Raw genomic sequence first — 20,235 nt, 5'->3', positions numbered from 1 at the left:
ATCTCATCTTCTCTGGTTTGTATGAGCAGACTTATACATTTAGGGGGGGTTTCCCGGACAGAGATTAAGCCTAGTCCTGGACTGAAATGGCCTTTTAAACCAGATTAACAGAAATATGCTTTCTCTGTCATGGTTTTAAATAGTCCTAGACTTGGTTTAAATCCAGAGTTTAATAAACTGATTTCCCGGAGGAAGATTAGAGCTTAAAGATTAGAGTGTGTGTGTGTGTGTGTTACAGGTATGTAACAGAGGCAAGCTAGAAAGTCACTTCCCTAACCTCAAGGGGTACAGTACATTAATAACTGGCACCATAGACTAGCATCCTTGTTAGCATGTCTGCCTTCTACACTGGAGACCCGGGTTCAAATACAGTTCAGGGTGGGTAGAGTGGTAAACTTTCCATTTGCTCACAATGTTTTTGTAAATGCAGTTTCTCGAGGGAACACAAAACATTTTGCGAGTGAACGCAAAGTTTCTTGAGGGAACACAAAACATGTTGCATGCGAACGCAAAACATTTTGCGAGCGAACGAAAAGTTTCTCCAGGGAACGCAAAACGTTTGAGAGAACACTACTAATTTTTTCTCCCATCTCATATTATTTTTCCTTCACCATGTCCCTTTAGGGGCTTTGTAGATTCCACAGCTGCCATTTGCTTTAAAAGAGTTTTCTCTTGTTGAGTCATTTATTTTGATTGCTGTCTCAGTTCCATGCAATTTTAAGCTTTTTATGGTCCATTCCATGTTTTATAGGCAACTTTTGTCATGCTAATTCAGATTAGCACAGTTGGTTTTAAATTAATCTGGTTTATTTTAGTTTAGGACTCCATAGTCCAAGTGTTAGTAATCTGTACTTAATCTGTGTTTCAGAAAGCCATTTTTTATGACACGATTAATTATTCTAGATTAAGGCCTACTCCTGTCTTAATTTAAACCCTGTCCTGGAAACCACCCCTTAATGATTACCTTTGAAGGTTTACATTACAGAGACTTTGACACAATGTCCATCAGGATGTGTGCCGTGAACATTCTTACTTCAAGTTGTTTGATTGACTTGATTGAAACATTCTCTCAAGTGACTTTGTCTAATTGGATCAGAAAGACTTGGCCTTTGGTTTGGATGAATGCTTGTGGCTGAACTACTATCTTTCTTTTTTACTCTGCTGGTCCACCTGACACATTCAAAACACACAATGTCGACAAGCAGTTTGAGGGAGCCGCAGGCATGGTTTGAAGTAAATGGCATACTGCCAGCTTTACTTTGCTCATGAACTCAGCCATATACCTCAAGTCACGATTCAGCCGGCGTATTCTGTAAACTATGAAGCCGCATAGCCTCACATGAACTACTGAGCAGCCGACCAAATTAGGGTTAATAGCTAGTAATTTCCTTTTCTTCTTACTTCGAATTTGTCCCGTCCTTTAGGTGGCCTCCATGTGGTGTTTGTCATTCATGTCACTCACTGTAGGCCTTCATTGGGAAGTGTGCCAGAGCATTAAAAGACTTTATAATTACTCGTGCATCAAGATTAGCCCATCCAAACAGATTTCTCTTCTCCCTCCTGACTTTAGGCGATCTATATGTATTGAAACCAAGTAGACATTTAAGTATCTGCAAGGTCAGTGACATTAGTTGCGCAGTTCCCTTGGGGGAAGCTCGAACGCTAAAGGTACTAATTATCGCTCACACGCGGCGCATTTTCAAAGAGCAGACGCTGATAAGATGCGAACAGGCAACGGACCGTGGTGTGTGTGTATTTGCATAATTCAAAAGCTAGGCTGAATATGAGCCTAATGTAAATCATCAACGGCCTACAGTGGAGATTAACCAGAACAGAAAGGAAGGAGAGCACCATAAGTAAACTATGCCACACGTACCAGGCCAGACTGTGTCTGATCCTAATCGCTTGTCAACGAATCAACAAGAGCCCTCAGCACTTGACAGCAAGACCTTGAGTATGGTTATCACCCTCGAGTCTTGTCTCAATGTCAGGCTGACCGTGTTCACGAGCACAAATGCACACCCCCGCGTTCAGTGCCTGCCAGAGACACAAACACTCGGAGGATAGAGGGTGTAAATGACCTTTTAGAGCACAGGGTTGAAAGACAGCAAAGAGCAAAGCGGAATATCAATTCATGTAGTCACTTCGGATCCATTGTCCATATAGCCCGTATGGCAATGCGAATATTTTTTTTTAAATATATTTACATAAATATATTTTTGATAATATATTTTAATCTAAATACGCTACCTTTCAAAAGTTTGGGTTCCGTTTTTTTTCTTTAAAGAGTTTAATACTTTTATTCAGCAAGGATGCATTTATTAATCAAAAATAACAGTAAAGACATTTATGATGTTACAAAACATGTACATTTCAATAAATACTGTTCTTTTGAACTTTCTATTTATCAAAGACTTAACGTTTTTCACAAAAATATTAAGCAGCACAACTGTTTTCAACACTGATAATAATAAGAAATGTTTCTTGAATAATTTCTGAAGGATCATGTGACACTGAAGACTGGAGTAACGATGCTGAAAATTCAGTTTTGCAAAAATATATATATATTAAAATATATTTGAATAAAAACAGGTGTCATAATATTTCACAATATCATTTTTTTAGTCTATTTTTGATCAAATAAATGCAGTCTTGATGAACATAAGAGACTATCAAAAACATTTTTTAAAAATCTTACCAACCCCAAACTTTTGAACAGTAGCATATATTTATACTTTTTCATTTACTGAAATTTGTATTTTAACATGGAAATTTCCTCGCCCTTTAAAGTATATTTTGTAAAATATATTGAATCTGAAGGTGAAAAACAAATCAAACTTATCTTTTCTGAAGGTATTTTACAATGCAATTACATCAGCTAGATTTTTGCATTTTCTAAAGAAAATATGATTGGGGTTTGTCTGTGCAGAACTTGCCGACACAATTTCCAGGGTCTTGTGGAAGCTATAAGGCATTGTTTGGTTGTTGCTAGAGTGTTATGGGTGGTTGCTAGGTGGTTTTGTCACAAAAGCTCTCTAAAAATACGATCCATTTTATCCTGCGACAGCCAAAAATCCAAGTAAAGTACTTTGAAAGGATCACACGTCTCCTCTTCTCAACAAGCTGTTTGATTTGTGATTCCATTCAGGTTTGAAGCACAAACAGTGCAGGACGAGTTACGCATCAAAGTTTAATACTTTAGGTTAGAGGTTTGTTCGAATCCCTGACCCTAAGCTATTGTTTACTGATACATTTTTCAGCTATAACTGACTGTAATATTGATGTGAATCTATTCTAACTCTTCTTGCACTCTAATGGGCCCAAGTCAAAAGCTATGTTGGCGTAGAGGAGGGAAAGGAGGTCGAGGGTGAGCTTCTAAGACTCCAGACTGTGTTTCTCATTGTAAATGGATGGTGTCTTGCCTTCTGAAAGCTTTTGAAGTCCTCTCTTGATATAACAGGTCCGTAAAAAATCTGTGTGGCCGTGACATAAGTGAAAGAATGTGCTGCCAGGGGACTTCTGAGAGCGTTAATGTACCATCACCAGATTTGAAAAAAAGCTTTCAGGACCCCGGAGAGATGGAGAGGGGCACATCACATAGATTTCTAACTCATTCAGTAGTAACAGGAGTTTTATTTCAAACGTGCTTGCAGCGCATGTCATCAAAAAAGTATGAATAAAATAAACAGAAAAGCACAGAGATCATCCTTTATCTTCTCATAAACATCAGGGGGCTCAGATCTGTCAACGGGGTCTTATTTCAGAAGACAGATTATGAATCATGATATCTATAATCTTTAAAAATACTCTTAACTGTTGGAAATTGTCTGTTCTGTTCATTTGTTCACTTTAATTTAGGCAGACTAGATTACTCAGAGCCGGACAGTAACGGAGTACATTTACTTGAGTACAGTACTTAAGTACAATTTTGAGGGATCTGTACTTTACTCGAGTATCATTTTTGGGGAGTACTCATGACTTTACTCAAGTACATTTGGGAGGCAAATATTGTACTCTTTACTCCGCTACATTTCTATCCATAACCGTGAGTATCCGTTACTTCTTCTTCTAAAAAAAGGAAAAAAGGGAAAATCTCGGAAACCCTCAATTTGTTGTTTCCCTCTCAAACGTGATTGGATTGTGCAGGTGTTGTACCCTTAAAAAGGGAAAAAGTAACGGGAGAAGGTTTAAGAAACACACATGACGCAGCTCTCGCCTTCACTCGTCTGTATTGAATGAGGAAGAGAAGCGCGCGCATGCGATCCCCCTACAGAAGCCCCGAGGCATTACCAATACATCGACGAATAATCAACCCATAGAAGGATCAGCATTATCTGCATTCCACTTCTCAATATTACTCGTCTAGTTTTTAACAGTGACAACCTTAATACGTATTCTAATATAACCATTAATATAACAGACTATAGTAAACCTATTGTAAATTAAATGAGTTAGGAACACTTGTCACATACTCCCCCTCCAAATAGATGTTGTCCCCAACATCCGAATGTAACCTTTGACCTTTAGTGCAAATAAAGGGGTTAAACCATACTCTATTAATCAACACACAATGCACAGTTATTTCAGATCAACACTTCTGCTACATCGTATCTTATATAGTGCAATATTACAGACTGGAACTCTTTTCATACATTCCTTCAAGCACAGGTAAGTACCCAATATCCTTTAATGTCTTTGTTCCCTTTTTTTGGTCTTTGTTTTGTGTCCACTTAGACACATGACTGCCTTGTTAACAGTTCTGTTTGTGCAACATGTTCAAGTCAATTACACTCCCCTTTAACAAAAGGTCCATGGGTGTGGTGTGATTCACTGCAACAGTGTCATATGAATGTGAGTGTAGAGTGTAACCACAGTCCATCTTATGTTCAACAGTCCATATGAATGTTCAACAGTCCATTTGAATGTGCATTCTGTGCTGAACAGTCCATTTTGAGTGTAATGTGTATGCATTTACTCAGTTCAGTTTCTATCTTTCATGCGCTTAGTGCCGGAAGTATTGGAAGTGATGTGGCTGTGCAATGTATGTCCACGGAACCCTCCAGTTTTGTTGTTGTAATGTCCTAATGTTTTGGCAAGTTGGTGATCCAAGCCTATCATATGTGAAAACCCTCGGCCGTCTGTGCTGTCGTCTGGGCCGCTGAAGCGCCTCACCACTTGAAACAAGCAAGGGGACAGCTTCCTCCAAAGACATACCCTCGACAAAACTGTCCTCTCTCTCCAGTGAGGTTTCCATTTGGTTTGTCGTTCCTTGTTCTCTATCTGGCTCAGGTGGCATGTTTTCCTCAGCCTGTGTGCATTTGAGCTCCGGAGGTGTACTACACACAGGGTTCATTGTCTCAGGTGAGCAAAGCTCAGATTGCTGCTGAAGTGACACTGGATAATACTCATCTCCATCGTCCTCTTCGTCCGACTGCTCTGCTTCCTCTATTTGCTCCACATTCCTTTTCCTTGCTCGTGGCTGCACTGTCGTTTCAAGTGGCAGGTGGTCACATGGGAGGAGAAGATTACGATGTAAAATCCTTGATCTCCCTTTTCCTTTCTCAGGTCTGAGTTCATAAACAGGAATATCTGGACTCACTTGGCGCACAACTGTGTGGATAGTATCCTCCCAATGGTTCCTCAGTTTTCCTGGACCCCCACGAGGTGTCATGTTCCTGATTAAAACACGATCTCCAGGCTGTAACACTGAGCTTTTAGCTTTACTGTCATAATGTCTCTTACTTCTAATCGTAGCTTTGTGAGCATTCTCTCTTGTGATCTCATAGGCTTCTTCCATGCCCTCCTTCCACTTTTCCATGTAGTGATGGTGATTACAGTTTCCTTGTTCTGAGGTCAAGTTGAATAACATGTCAACTGGCAACCGTGGGGAGCGTCCGTACAGTAAGTAGAAGGGGGAAAATCCAGTCACTTCACTGCGAGTACAATTGTATGCATAGGTCAGTTTGTTTAGTGAGTCTTTCCAGTTACTTTTTTGTCTCTCTGTGAGGGTCTTTAACATCTGAAGTAGTGTTCGGTTAAACCGCTCTACCTGTCCGTTCCCTTGGGGGTGGTAGGGAGTAGTTCTTGACCCAGCAACTCCACAGTACTTTTTCAGTTGTGTGAACAGTTGGTTTTCAAATTCACCACCTTGATCGTGGTGTATTCTTGTGGGGAATCCAAATCTCAGTGTATACTCATTAAATATTTTGTCTGCTGCTGTTTTTCCTGATTTTGAAGTTGTGGCGTATGCCTGGGCAAAACGTGTAAAGTGGTCAATGATTACAAGAATATATTCGTAGCCACCTTTACATTTGTCAAGATGCAAGAAATCCACTGAGACAAGTTCGAATGGTTGAGTGGTGACAATGCTCGTCATCGGGGCTCTGGTCTCACGGCTTGGCTTCTTGTGTTTGAGACATGCACACTTCCTTGTGACATAGTCTTCTATCTCTCGTTGCACATAGGGCCAGTAAAACCGGTCTCGGATCAGTGACGTAGTCCTGTCTACACCTTGGTGGCCCATTTCATCGTGAAGCTCCTTTAACACAGTACTTTTATATTTTTCTGGAAGCACCAGTTGTTTTCTGCTTGTCGTTTTCCTGTACAATACCCCATTTTCGTTCATGTTCAGTTTGTCCCACTCTCTAAGAAGGCTTGTGATCTGTGGGCTGAGCTGTCTTAGTTCGTGACCTGATGGTTTATCTCCTGTCAGTTTGAACTGAACCACGGGTCCCACAGTGGGGTCATTCCTCTGGTCATTTTTAACTTGTCCTGCTGTTAGTGGACTGAGTAATGTGTCTGTAGCTAGCGTTTCACATTCAGCTGAGATACCCATGGACCAAGATACGCTGGACTCATCCTGACTTTCCACTGCTTGTGTCGCTGCTCCAATCACATCATATGACATTTCCTCTGAACACTCTTTCATAAACGTCTCCTCATCCAAAGGCATTCTGGACAAACTGTCTGCATCGATATTTTCTTTACCAGGGCGGTATTTTATTGTGAAATGGAAATCGGCCAGCTCTGCTACCCAGCGGCAACCTGTTGCATTCAGTCTAGCAGTGGACAGCACATAGGTGAGTGGATTATTGTCACTGTAGACGGTGAAGAATGGTGCATAGTATAAGTAGTCACGAAATTTCTCTGTGATCGCCCACTTTAGGGCTAGAAACTCTAACTTGCCTGAGTGCAAATGATAATTCTTCTCTGCTGCAGTCAAAGTACGGGAGCCATAAGCAATCACACGTAGCTTTCCATTCTGTCTTTGATATAATACCGCCCCTAGCCCCTGATTGGAAGCGTCAGTATGGAGGGTGAATGGCTGGGAAAATTCTCGGAAACCTAGAACAGGAGGCTGAATAAGACAGTCTATCAACCGTTCCAATATGGTCTGATGCACATCAGCCCACTTAATTGCTGTGTTGGATGGAACTCCTCTACTGTTTCGTTTTGTTTGCCACTTTCTCTTTTTATTTCTCAGGGTCTCAGTCTCGACAGGTGCTTTGAGCAGGTCATACAAGGGGCTGGCAATACGTGAAAAATCTTTGATATACTGCCGGTAATAACTCAACAGTCCTAAAATTGCTCTCAACTCGCCAACAGTACCTGGTTGCTTATCTTTTAGGGCTCTTACCGCAGCAGTATCAGCAGGGTCCATTCTGTTTCCCTCAGCAGACACAATTCTCCCAAGATACCGCACTTCTGTCTTAAACAGGTCACATTTTCTGGGTTTCAGTTTTATCCCATGCTCCCTCAGCCGTTGCAGCACCTTTCTGACGTCGCTGACATGATCCTCAAACGTTCTGCTAAACACAAGAACATCATCGAGATATGGCACACATATTTCGTCCCTTAAGCCTTCTAAGCACTGTTCCATGCAACGTTGGAATGCAGCAGGTGCATTCATGAGTCCAAACGGGATCCGAACCCACTCATATAGGCCCCATGGGGTAACAAAAGCTGTCAAATGTCTACTTCCCTTTGCCATGAATCCCTGGTGGTACGCCTTACCCTGATCCAGCAGTGAAAAGAGGGTGTTTCCTCCCAGGGTGTCCATAATGTCCTGCACTCTGGGGATGGGGTGGCGATCTGGATGGGTTTTCTTGTTGAGCTCCCTGTAGTCAATGCATAAGCGCATAGTACCGTCTTTTTTTCTGACACAAACAACTGGAGAGGAGTAGGAAGAGGTCGACTTTTCAACCCACCCTTGTGCTATCAAGTCCTGTAAATAGTCTTTCATCTCTCTATATAAAGGTTTTGGAACAGAGAGGTACGTTCTTGACACTGGCTCACTGTCTTTTAGTGAAATGTCCATTTGCAGATTCTCTGCACAGCCTATGTCATTATCAGACCTGGAGAATGACTCTGACTCTTCTCTTAACATCCGACTGACTGTCTGCCTCTGGTGTTCATTAAGGTGAGTCAAATCAACAGGAGGTTCCCATTGTTCTCGGGTAGGGGTGCTTCCACTAGAATTCTGAGCCTGGACATGGTGAATGGATGCAGTTGGTAGGTTATCTGTTTTAAATATATTGGCAGGATACACTGACCCGGCCGACTGTACAGTTCCAATAACAGTCCTTCCTGACAGCATAATGTCATGACTTGTAGGGTTTTGCACAGTGACAATAATTTTTGGGGTCATCCCTGCCTTCACTGACACAAGAGTGTCACAAAACTCTAGTCCTTCAGGCCAACGTGGGTTATCATCAGGTTCAAAGATAAGAGTCTTATCCTCTCTGAAAAGTGGGGCCTGTACTCGACACTCGATTTGAATGGAGGTACGTTTAGGCACACTGACTCTCTCATTGGCTGTCTTCACATTATAGTCACATGTCTGTCCTACACTCACTGCATTAATAAAGGTTTTTGCTTTGTTTTGCCTGAGATGAGGAAAAGCCATTCTTACTGCCTTCACAAGGTTGTCTTTATCCACATGTTTCGTTCGACCTCGCAGGCTATCTAGGACAAGACGCTCGATGACATTGAAGCCAATAATAGGACATTGTTGTTGTTTGCCTTTTAACACTAGCATGGGTATTATCAGCTCATCATCACCAGCAGTAAGTTTAAAGGACACTTCGAGCCATCCGACGTACGGCATTTCTGTTCCATTGGCTGCTTCGATTTGCAAAGGGTCAAGAGGGTCAACTAGTTCTGATACGTCTCTGAGAGGAACATCAGGTAAATGGCTGTTTTTCCATACTTCATCTATAGCACAAACTTGTGAACCTGTATCCCAAAGTGCCTGGGTTTTCTGTTTGTGCAGGAAACACCAGATGACACACTTCTTTCCCACTAACTCACTTACAGTAGGTGTTTTCTCTGGAGCCCCCTTTTTCTTGCACTTGACTTTATCTTGTGACTGAGTTGCCTGTTTCTTGATACCTGAACATGCATATGGCTTACAAAGTCTTTTGTGTGTGGGCCAATGGTTTCCCTGACACTCTTTTGAGCAGTATAGAGTGATATTACAAACTGAACAACACTTTAGTTCCCCACTTCCTTTCTCTTCTTCGCAGCTTGCACAAAACTGGGACTTATCGATATCACTGGTTGCTCCATGTCCCATGGGGGCAACCCCTCTTAGTTTAAAGGGATTCTCCGAGCGGGCTCTACTGGTCTCTGTGCTTTACAACCTGCTCTGAAGTGTTCACTGCTTCCACACCTAAAGCAATGCTGACAGTACTCCTCACCTGCTTGAGTACATGAGAGACACCTTGGCGGAGGGTGTCGTGCTGGGTAAAACCTCTGCGGTGCAAACCTCTGCTGGAACTGGGCCGTCTCTCTCATCCGCCCAGGGCTGAATGCTGGTCGATATTCCTGCACTGCTGTTGGTGACTGCTGGTGGTAAAATGGTATGTCATGTGAATCAGTCTTATAAGGTGAGGATTGTGAGGGTGAAAACACTGGGTAAGGGGAGGGCACAATTGCTGGTTCTCTGCTTGGTGAGAGGCACTGTGGCGGTGCAGTGGTGGGTCTTTGGATGGTTTCCCTGATTTGACAGATCTCAGCTTTCAAGTCTTTCAATAGCCCCATGTCAGAGCGCATTTCTTTGATTTCAGCAAGCAGATCGGGGGGTAGTATAGCTGAACTTTGTGAGGTGGCGTTTTTCTTTTCCACCGGAACTTCGCTTGACTGGACAGTATTCACATTAGTTACACGTGATGGGGCAGCATGTTTCTTTTTGTCCTGCCTCTCTTTTTCATTGGCACATGAAATGTTCAATTTCTCCAACAGCAGCTCATCCAAGGTATCTGTCTGGAGGAGGTAGGGCTGTAGGTCACCTTTAATATTGTCACTCTGGAGGCCAGTTAGGACTGTATGCATAAACAGACTCTGGACTAGTACTGGGTCATATTTTAGACTTGAATCAGCTTCCTGAGAAGCAAACAGGATTTTTTGTCTTAGATCCATTGCCCTGAGCAGGAAGTTTTGAGGGGTCTCTTTACTGTTTTGAACCTCAGAAGTGAGTCGTTTATATAACTCTGTGGCGCCTCTCTCCTGGTAATGACACCTGAGGATCCTACGAAGGGCAGGCAGTGTTAATTTGTCTTTCCCTTCAAGGTAACTTCGTAACTGCAGACCTGGTGTGATAGCACGGATTACAGCATCAATAATCTCTGACTCTGGATAGCTTTTGCTGAGCCCACTTTCAATTTGTTTGGCCAGGCTAGAAAATGTTAGCTTATCTTTTTGCCCTGGCTCGCCTATCTGGCCAGATATCTTAAAATCTTTGCGCCACATGGAGCCATTAGGGGATGTTGGGGCCATATTCTTTTCTGGCTTGCTGGAACTGGCAGGGGGGTTCATGCTTGTTTTCATTAGGTCATACATTGCGTTCTCTTTTTCTTTCAATGAAAGCCTTAGCGCCTCTACCTCTTTCTGTAGATTTTCCTGTAACTCAATTTGGCTGGAGATTTCATATTCGCTTCCGTCCGTTGCCGTATTGATTTTGTCTATTATGTCGTGTACACTGAGAAGGTCTGACATACCCTCATCCTCTAGGTCGGCCAATTCTTCCCGTTCAAGATACTTTATTACATGTGAAATCACTTGACTGCGAGTTTTACCAGTTACATGTTCTTTCCCTGGTCCTGAAATCTGCAGTGTATTGCATACTTTAATCAGCTGTTCGATAGTCAGTTTGTACAACGCTCCTTTAATCTCCAGTTGCAGCTTCTCCAATTCAGAATCCATTTTATCAGACAGGACACAGACAGTAAAATGAAGGTTAATCTGACTTAATTGGCTTTTTGCTACCCCCTAGTGGTCAGTTTTGCTCACTTCAGGATACAAGGTGCCAGATTTGTCTGAAGACCACTTCCACTGTCTTGCTGGACTCTTTTCTCTGATACCTGGGTTGTTTGAAGGGATGATCGACGCAAGGACTCCACTTACAGCTCAGGGGTGATCCTCAAGCCAAACATCCCAGCGGTGCCTCCAAATGTTGTACCCTTAAAAAGGGAAAAAGTAACGGGAGAAGGTTTAAGAAACACACATGACGCAGCTCTCGCCTTCACTCGTCTGTATTGAATGAGGAAGAGAAGCGCGCGCATGCGATCCCCCTACAGAAGCCCCGAGGCATTACCAATACATCGACGAATAATCAACCCATAGAAGGATCAGCATTATCTGCATTCCACTTCTCAATATTACTCGTCTAGTTTTTAACTGTGACAACCTTAATACGTATTCTAATATAACCATTAATATAACAGACTATAGTAAACCTATTGTAAATTAAATGAGTTAGGAACACTTGTCACATACAAATGTTGTACCCTTAAAAAGGGAAAAAGTAACGGGAGAAGGTTTAAGAAACACACATGACGCAGCTCTCGCCTTCACTCGTCTGTATTGAATGAGGAAGAGAAGCGCGCGCATGCGATCCCCCTACAGAAGCCCCGAGGCATTACCAATACATCGACGAATAATCAACCCATAGAAGGATCAGCATTATCTGCATTCCACTTCTCAATATTACTCGTCTAGTTTTTAACAGTGACAACCTTAATACGTATTCTAATATAACCATTAATATAACAGACTATAGTAAACCTATTGTAAATTAAATGAGTTAGGAACACTTGTCACACAGGCGCCACTGATTGGGACAGCCTATCAGCAATCACCTTCAGCTTTCCGCCAAAGTCAACTCCATGGTCAGATTTAGATAAGAGACGAAACCATGGACGAAACAATGGATGAAGACGCAGCAGGTCCATCCCGGGAATGTGCCAACCCGTGGCCCCACCTCGCCAGACTATTTCAATTTTCTGAACAAGTTAATGATAGTTTTCGCTTCAAGTGTTTGCTGTGTTTACCAATGTAAGCAAATGTACTCTTGTACTCTTGATACTCAAGTACTTTTAAAAACAAGTACTTTTACTTAAGTAGACATCTGACTGTAGTACTTTTACTTGTACTTGAGTAAAATTTAGCAAGGGGTATCTGTACTTTTACTCAAGTAATGAAGCTGTGTAGCCTACTCTGTTCGCCTCTGAGATTACTGAATGTGATCTTTGATGACACAGCACTAGTGAAGTTTGATGTAGCCTCTATATATTTCTATATATTTATCTATCTATATATCTATACTTGGTGGTATAGAAACCTATACATAGGAGCCTGATAAAAATGTTATTATTAAACAACAACTTTAGACGGACCTAGAGGCTTTTGCATCTGAAGTCTTAATAGCCTATATATATATATATATATGCTAATCACATCATGATTATGACATCATTATATTTATATACATTATTTGTGTGTCTGTGTGTTCATGTGTGTTTACTTTCGTTTTTATGGACTTTCAGTTTGCATTCATCAGTTCCTGTTTTCCTTTGTTCAGTTTTCCGCTTCTCCTTGGTTGTCATGGTAACTACTATGATTTCCCATCATATATCATATGTATGAATATGTGTGTATATACAGAGAGACATGTATGTATATACTGTATAATTATAATAAAAATATATACACATTTATAACAAAAACTTTTATGTTAGATGTGATTAATCGCGATTAATCGATTCGACAGCAACATATATGTGTGTATATATATATATATATATATATATATATATATATATATATATATATATATATATATATATATATAGCCTATATATATATATGCTGTCAAATCAATTATCGCGCTTAAAGTTTATATGAAGTTCAAAAGTATGAAATCAAGTGAAAGTTCACATGAGCAGCATTTAATTTGAAATAGAAATCTTTTAGAACATGCACATTTGCACATTTTTGGAATGTGCATCCCATGAAAGACATAATTTTGTAAGACAGGCAAATAACTCTTAGGCTTTAATCTCGCCTAGTTGCTGAACAAGCCCTCTCCCTCTGTTGCCTTTAAGGCAATAACATAGTGGCCATTTCCAAGGATTATACTATGATTTTCTGTTAGAGCCAGCAGTGTGGACAAGATTTTGACAGATTCAGGGCGGTTAGTGTGATTTCTTTTTACCCCTTTATAGTGGCTAAAATAGGACACGCTGAATAAGTACGGGTGCCAAATCTAGAACTTATCTCCCTCTCAAGGGCAAACCAGAAACTAATGTTCTCCGCAATCGTCACACTTTAATATTGAGCTCAGAAAACAGGGACATTTTATCACCTTTTTTCCCCTCCGTGATCAAATGTGAGACACATAGCAGAACTGACGAAATAAAAAGGTGATAATGAGTTCACAACAGCAGCTGAGAAATTGTGACATCTGTACTGTCTAGCGAATCTTTAAGAGAGGATACCATATCCACTATTTTTAACCTCATACACAACATTTTAATCACCTTTTAGATCTGTGCCATTTAAAAACTAAAGTGATAGGTAGTGCTTATCCTGATTAGATGACCTATAATATAAGTCACATTTAGAACTGAAAGGTTAAGACCAGCTGTCATGACAATGTTTGTGCCATATAGACTGTAATACAATCAATTAAATATGAATGTGTAATTTGTATTTGTTTTACTATCCGGTATTGTTTTATATAAGAAAATGAAAGTGGTACTAAGGACATCTTCAATAACAGATGGCTCTGCTGCCACCTAGTGGTCAATAGATTAAAATGCTGTTGAAAAATTGTGCAGTGTGTTTGTTTTTTGTCATTATTTTTCTATTTTCATCACCATGACTGAACATTTGGAACACGTGTATTTCTCCCAGAATCCTGCTATAATAAAGGGCCACAAAAGAACTTTCACATTATCAATTTCATTCCCACGATTTCATTCTTTCATTTCAGGTAAAATAAGCCCTTCTCATCTACTCTTTGACTGTGTACGTGCCCCAGGGGCCTTTAAGATTTTAACACGACCTGCTTCTGTTCTCTCACTGGCAGGTCAGCTTTACTCTGATCTTATTATCTCTGTGCCTCAGGAAAAGTTGTAGATCTTGACTGGAGCAGGCGTCTGCCCTCTAGTGACTGAAAAGAATGTCTTGTAGTACATCGATTGAAGAGGAATTTACACTCACATATCTTATTTCAGATTGCATCGTTAAAGATTTAGTCCAAAAAAAATGTCAAATTTCATTTCAGTGAAATACTTCATTACAGTCACCATGACTTTTTTTTTTATACGAATATTGCATTATTTATTATAAATGATTTATCTGTGAACATCGTTCATTTCTTTTAGTTTTTATTAATGTGCCCTCATAATCTTTAATCAAAATAACTTCCCCTCCCTCTTGCAGCGACTTCTCATCTCTTCTCTGATAACGTGTTTACTGGCGTGAGGGCGGTAAACCAGTCATGAGATCATAGCGACAACAACAACGATCCAGTAAATTCCTTATGGACAAAATCAAGTCCCGTACTACATTTTTTCTTGTTCGAGAAGACGTTTAGCTCGGATTTACAGGACACCATTAATAGGGAAGAAAAGACTATCGCAAACTTAAGTTTCATGCCATTACAGTAAGATATCTAGATGTGGAATCTAAAAGTAAATCTTAATCTCAATTTAGAGTTAAATATTTAGTATACACATTTATAATGCCCTGGGATGTGATTATACATTTATATCATGCATTATATTATTACTTTAAAGCTGCATTCCGTAACTTTTTTGGGTTAAAAATGATCCAAAATAAAATTGAGCATTTACATAACCAGCCATCAACCTTAGCTCGATTCAAAATGGTAAGCTTGTAATAATATTTTTAATTCCAGTGGTACTGGTGGATTTCCGCGGGAAATTCGAGCATGTTTTTGCGTCAATACGTCACATCTAAAGAAGGTGTCTGGGCTAGTAGGCTATACTGCGTATGAGGATGTTGGAGGTGGAGATTTATAGCCTTTTCTCACAGCACTTGATATAATTAAACTTATCAATTTGATGGCGGATCCAGAACGATTCAAACGACAATCACCAGTGACAACTGGAGATTCACCTGTTGTAAACTGCAAAAGACTTCGTTCGGACTTCGGAGTGGCTACAGAAAAAAAGAGACTGCAACCGGCCCATACGAAAACAAGGATAACATCGGAAGGGCATTATATGTTTTCACGCAATGCTGATGTTTTTAGCATTAACAATTTGAGAACAAAGTATAATTTGCACGGTTTGGCGTGATATGATAAGCGATTGTTAGATTTAATCAGCACGATTTACTGCAATGCTTTTTTTCCCTTAGTTGGTCGATCAGAACGAAAGTGGATGTTACTTAGCCTACTTGTTCAGATGACATTTTCCGGTGAAAATTCTTATGTTGGTCATACTTCCAAAAAGTAGAATCTGTGGTTTCGAATGACAGTATCCACACCAGTGACTGACAGCCACACATTCTCCTCAAAACATTGGATTCATCCGCGCCGTTCCGAGGCGCAACCTACGTAAAGTTGACCCCGGATTTCCACCAACTGCGGAACGGCTGCGGATCGGCTCCGCTGCGTGTCGGCTCCGTGCTCCGCTGTCCTTCAATACCCACCAGGTCCGGATTTGTTGCGGAACGGCTGCGGCCATGACTAACAGCTGAAGCCACGAGGACAGATCTCATGAATTCACGCATGATCGCGTGATATAAGTGCTGAATTGCTGCGGAGCTCTCCGGCATCCGGCAAAAATAGAAGCTCTGCGTATCTGCTCCGGAGGGCTGCGGATCGCCGGAGTCGGAACGCAGCCGTTCCGCAGTCAGTGAAAATACACACATTGACTTTAATGGAAACCTATTGACTCCGCCACCGTTCTGGAGCGGATCCGCAGCCGCTCCGCAGTTGGTGGAAATTGGGGGTGATAATTCCGCGAATAACTTAGCCTGGAAATCCAGACCTAAATCTAAAAGATTAATGGTCTGGCGTCGACTAATGAAAATCGCCCAGCTCGAGGGGCGGCACCAAGCATGCATTTGAAAATCTCACTGCACGCAATTGGATAACACTATGGCCAATCACAACAATAAACCCCATACGCTACCAGCGGAGCTAACTGGTAGATTATACTCTTACCGGATCCGGTCGGCAAAACAGCAAAAACGTCCTTCTTGCAAAGGAACGATTCGAGCGGCGTCTTCTGTTCCTGTTTTAGATAAAAAGCCAAGTCTAACTCGTTCATTGTAGCGGCCAAAGCCGTGTTAAACAACTGGTATTCATCCATAGCCATCTTGCAATGTTTACTAATGACATCGACGTCACAGCGCTGTCGTCATCTGTTTAGCTCGCATCTGGCCCGCCTATATCAGATAACCCGATGTGATTGGTGCAGCTCAGATCGAGGGGCATATTTAATGAGCATCATTACTCGACACCAGAGTAACTCGCTGAGCAAATTCAACTTGTGCTCTCGCGAGAACTCTGGATTACCAGGGTACGAATAACTACAATTGCAGATTTCGAACAGTGATGGCGGCAAAGAGGAAAAACTACGGACTGCAGCTTTAAGTTATCTAGGCTAATGCATTACATGCTACATTATTTAGGCTCTAAAATATGTTACATCCTACAGAGGCCCAGAGAGCTCAACGCGCTGCAATTGAAGAAAACACATTCAAAATAGAAAGAACACCAGCAAATTAAGAAAACATCTTCATCGGTTTGACAACACATGTGCTGAAAATGCTCACAATGCAACCAAATACAGAAACTCGCTGCAAATACTCACAACGCAACCAAATACAGATACATGCTGCAAATACTCACAATGCACCCAAACACAGAAATCCACTGCAATTACTCACAACGCAACCAAGTACAGAAACTCGCTGCAAATACTCACAACGCAATCAAATACAAATAAACACTGCAATTACTCACAACGCAACCAAATACAGAAATGCGCTGCAAATGCTCACAACGCAATCAAATACAAATAAACACTGCAAATACTCACAACGCAATCAAATACAGATACACACTGCAAATACTCACAATGCAACCAAACATAGAAACGTGCTGCAAATACTCACAACGCAACCAAACACAGAAACACGTTGCAAGTACTCACAATGCAACCAAACATAGAAACGTGCTGCAAATACTCACAACGCAACCAAACACAGAAACACGTTGCAAGTACTCACAATGCAACCCAATACAGACATGCGCTGCAAATACTCACAAAGCAACCCAATACAGACATGCGCTGCAAATACACACAACGCAACCAAATAACCAACAAATTGTTGTCAAACTGGTGAATTTTTTTTATTTGCTGGTGTTTTTTCTATTGGCATGTGTTTTACCACCGTACATATCAGATCAGGGCTAGTTGTCACATGATGATGGTATCTCAGTAATAAGTTTTGGAGTCAAAAATTAAATGAAGCAAACATATTTTTCTCGTAGATGTTGTATGAATGTAGTTCAAAACCTCTTAACCCTTTCATGCATGAATTATGATAACCTCAGTCAGGATTTTTTCCTAGGGGTTTTTATTGCTCTTAGGGCATGAAAAACAAGATTCGAATTCTTTTCTTTTTTTTTACACATTTTTCAAAGAGATTTTCAGATGTCCACTTGAGTGGACAGCATGCGTTTATGGTTTAAACTGAAGAGATACTGTATTAAACATAATACAATAATAAAACAGATAAAGTGTGTGTATTTAACAAACTAATCAATAAAATTATATCAAATCATCTGAAAACTATAAAATATATACAAAAAATATAAATGCGAAATATTGCAAAGGCAATTGAACTTCATACAAGTTGCACTTCGCGTATCTTTGATATCAGAACATGAGGATGTGATTCCATCAGAATTTTCTACAGTCTGTCAAGGTGTGGAAAACACTCAGATGCTCCCTCCTGTGTACCAGAGTATGTCAATTTACCCTTATTAGCTGATAATTCTGATTATGTTCAAGATGGACACATTTCTAGCATAGCCCTCTTCTGAGAAAACCTAGCGATAAGTTTTTTTCAATCTCATCTGAAATGAACAGTGTTGGGGGACGCATTACAAGTAACATGCATAACGCATTCAGATTACTTTTTTGATGTTACAAGTAAAGTAATGTGTTACAAGTAACATGCATTACGTAATCAGATTTTTTTCAAATGTTACGAGTAATGTATTACAAGTAACATGCATTACCTAATCAGATTACTTTTTGATCTAACAAGTAATTAATTACAAGTAATGTGCATTACGTAATCAGATTACTTTTTGATGTTACGAGTAAAGAAACACATTACAAGTAACATGCATTACGTAATCAGATTTTTTTTATGTTACAAGTAAAGTAATGTATTACAAGTAACATGCATTACATAATCAGATTACTTTTTGATGTAACGAGTAAAGAAACGCATTACAAGTAACATGCATTACGTAATCAGATTTTTTTTATGTTACAAGTAAAGTAATGTATTACAAGTAACATGCATTATGTAATCAGATTACTTTTTGATGTTACGAGTAAAGAAATGCATTACAATAACGTGAGATCAGATTACTTTTTGATCTAACAAGTCACATACATTATGTAATCACATAACTTTTTTTGATGTCAATGAAAATTACATTCTAATAATACAAATACATTTATTTACAGTCAAAAAAAGTCACTGCAGATTAAGTATTTTCAAAAACAATATTCACAGTATAAGTATGAATTGTAGCTGAAATATAGCCATTGATGCATGAGATCCACTATAGTGGACAGATGATTAATCAGATTTTTATAACTGTTAACTGTATTACCTGTATACTACTGTATTCTACTTTACAGTAATTAATTAAAATAAGAATGGAAGACAGAACCCCAATATGCTATGTGAATATATATATATATATATATAAGCAAAATGTACAGACTTTCAGCTGTTTGCAATGAACAAATCAAACAAAAGTAATGGAAATAGCTCTCAACACAACAAATGTGGTGTCCCCAAGTGGTGTTCCCAAATTCAACCGAAAATGCTACTTTTAATGACTTATGCAGTCTTACAATTATTCAACCTCCTCAATAGAATCCCTCACAACAGCACAAATCTGCAAAACAGGTGTTTTCTCAAGCACACCTGATGCAAATAAAACAAGGGCTTCATTAGTTGCACCAAGTGTGCTTGAGCTAGAACACATGAAATATCTGAACTGTCTAGGTTTGTTGAGTGTCACACACTTGACTGCATGTTAGAAATATGGCTAAGTCAAAAGAATGGTCCATAAAGTTAAGAGAAGATATCATCGCCCTTCACAAACAAGGAACAGGATACAAAAGATAGCGAAGGCACTAAATGTTCCTAGAGACACCGTTGGAAGCATAGTTTGCAGGTTCAAAGTTAAAGGAACAGTGGTTACACTACCTGGACGGGGCAGAAAAAAGGAAAGGTTGCAAACAGATTTCTGAGAAGGCAGGTTCAGAAAAACCCTAGAGTGACTGCAAAAGACCTGCAACAAGACCTGGTGGCCACAAGCACTGAGGCTAGTCCTCGGCTGCTTTGCATCCTCTGGCACTGGAAACCTGCAGCATGTGGAAGGCCAGATGGATGCATTTTTGTATATTAGGAAATCCTAGGAGAAAACGCCATGCCGTCTTTGAGGAAGCTGAATCTTGGGCAATGACAATGACCCCTTCCCAAGCATACCTTAAATTCCACCAAACCTTGGTTGCAGAAGAAGTCCTGGAAGATTCTACACTGGCAATCAGAGTCACCTGATTTTAACCCCATATAAAATCTCTGGTGGGATTTGAAGAAGGCGGTTGCAGCACGCAAACTCAAGAATATTACTGAACTGGAGGCCATTGCTCATGAGGAATG

Source organism: Rutilus rutilus (genome assembly GCF_951802725.1).
Source record: "Rutilus rutilus genome assembly, chromosome: 11".
NCBI lineage: Eukaryota > Metazoa > Chordata > Actinopteri > Cypriniformes > Leuciscidae > Rutilus > Rutilus rutilus.
The sequence above is the reverse complement of the archived record's forward strand: the minus strand, read 5'-3'. Positions refer to the sequence as shown.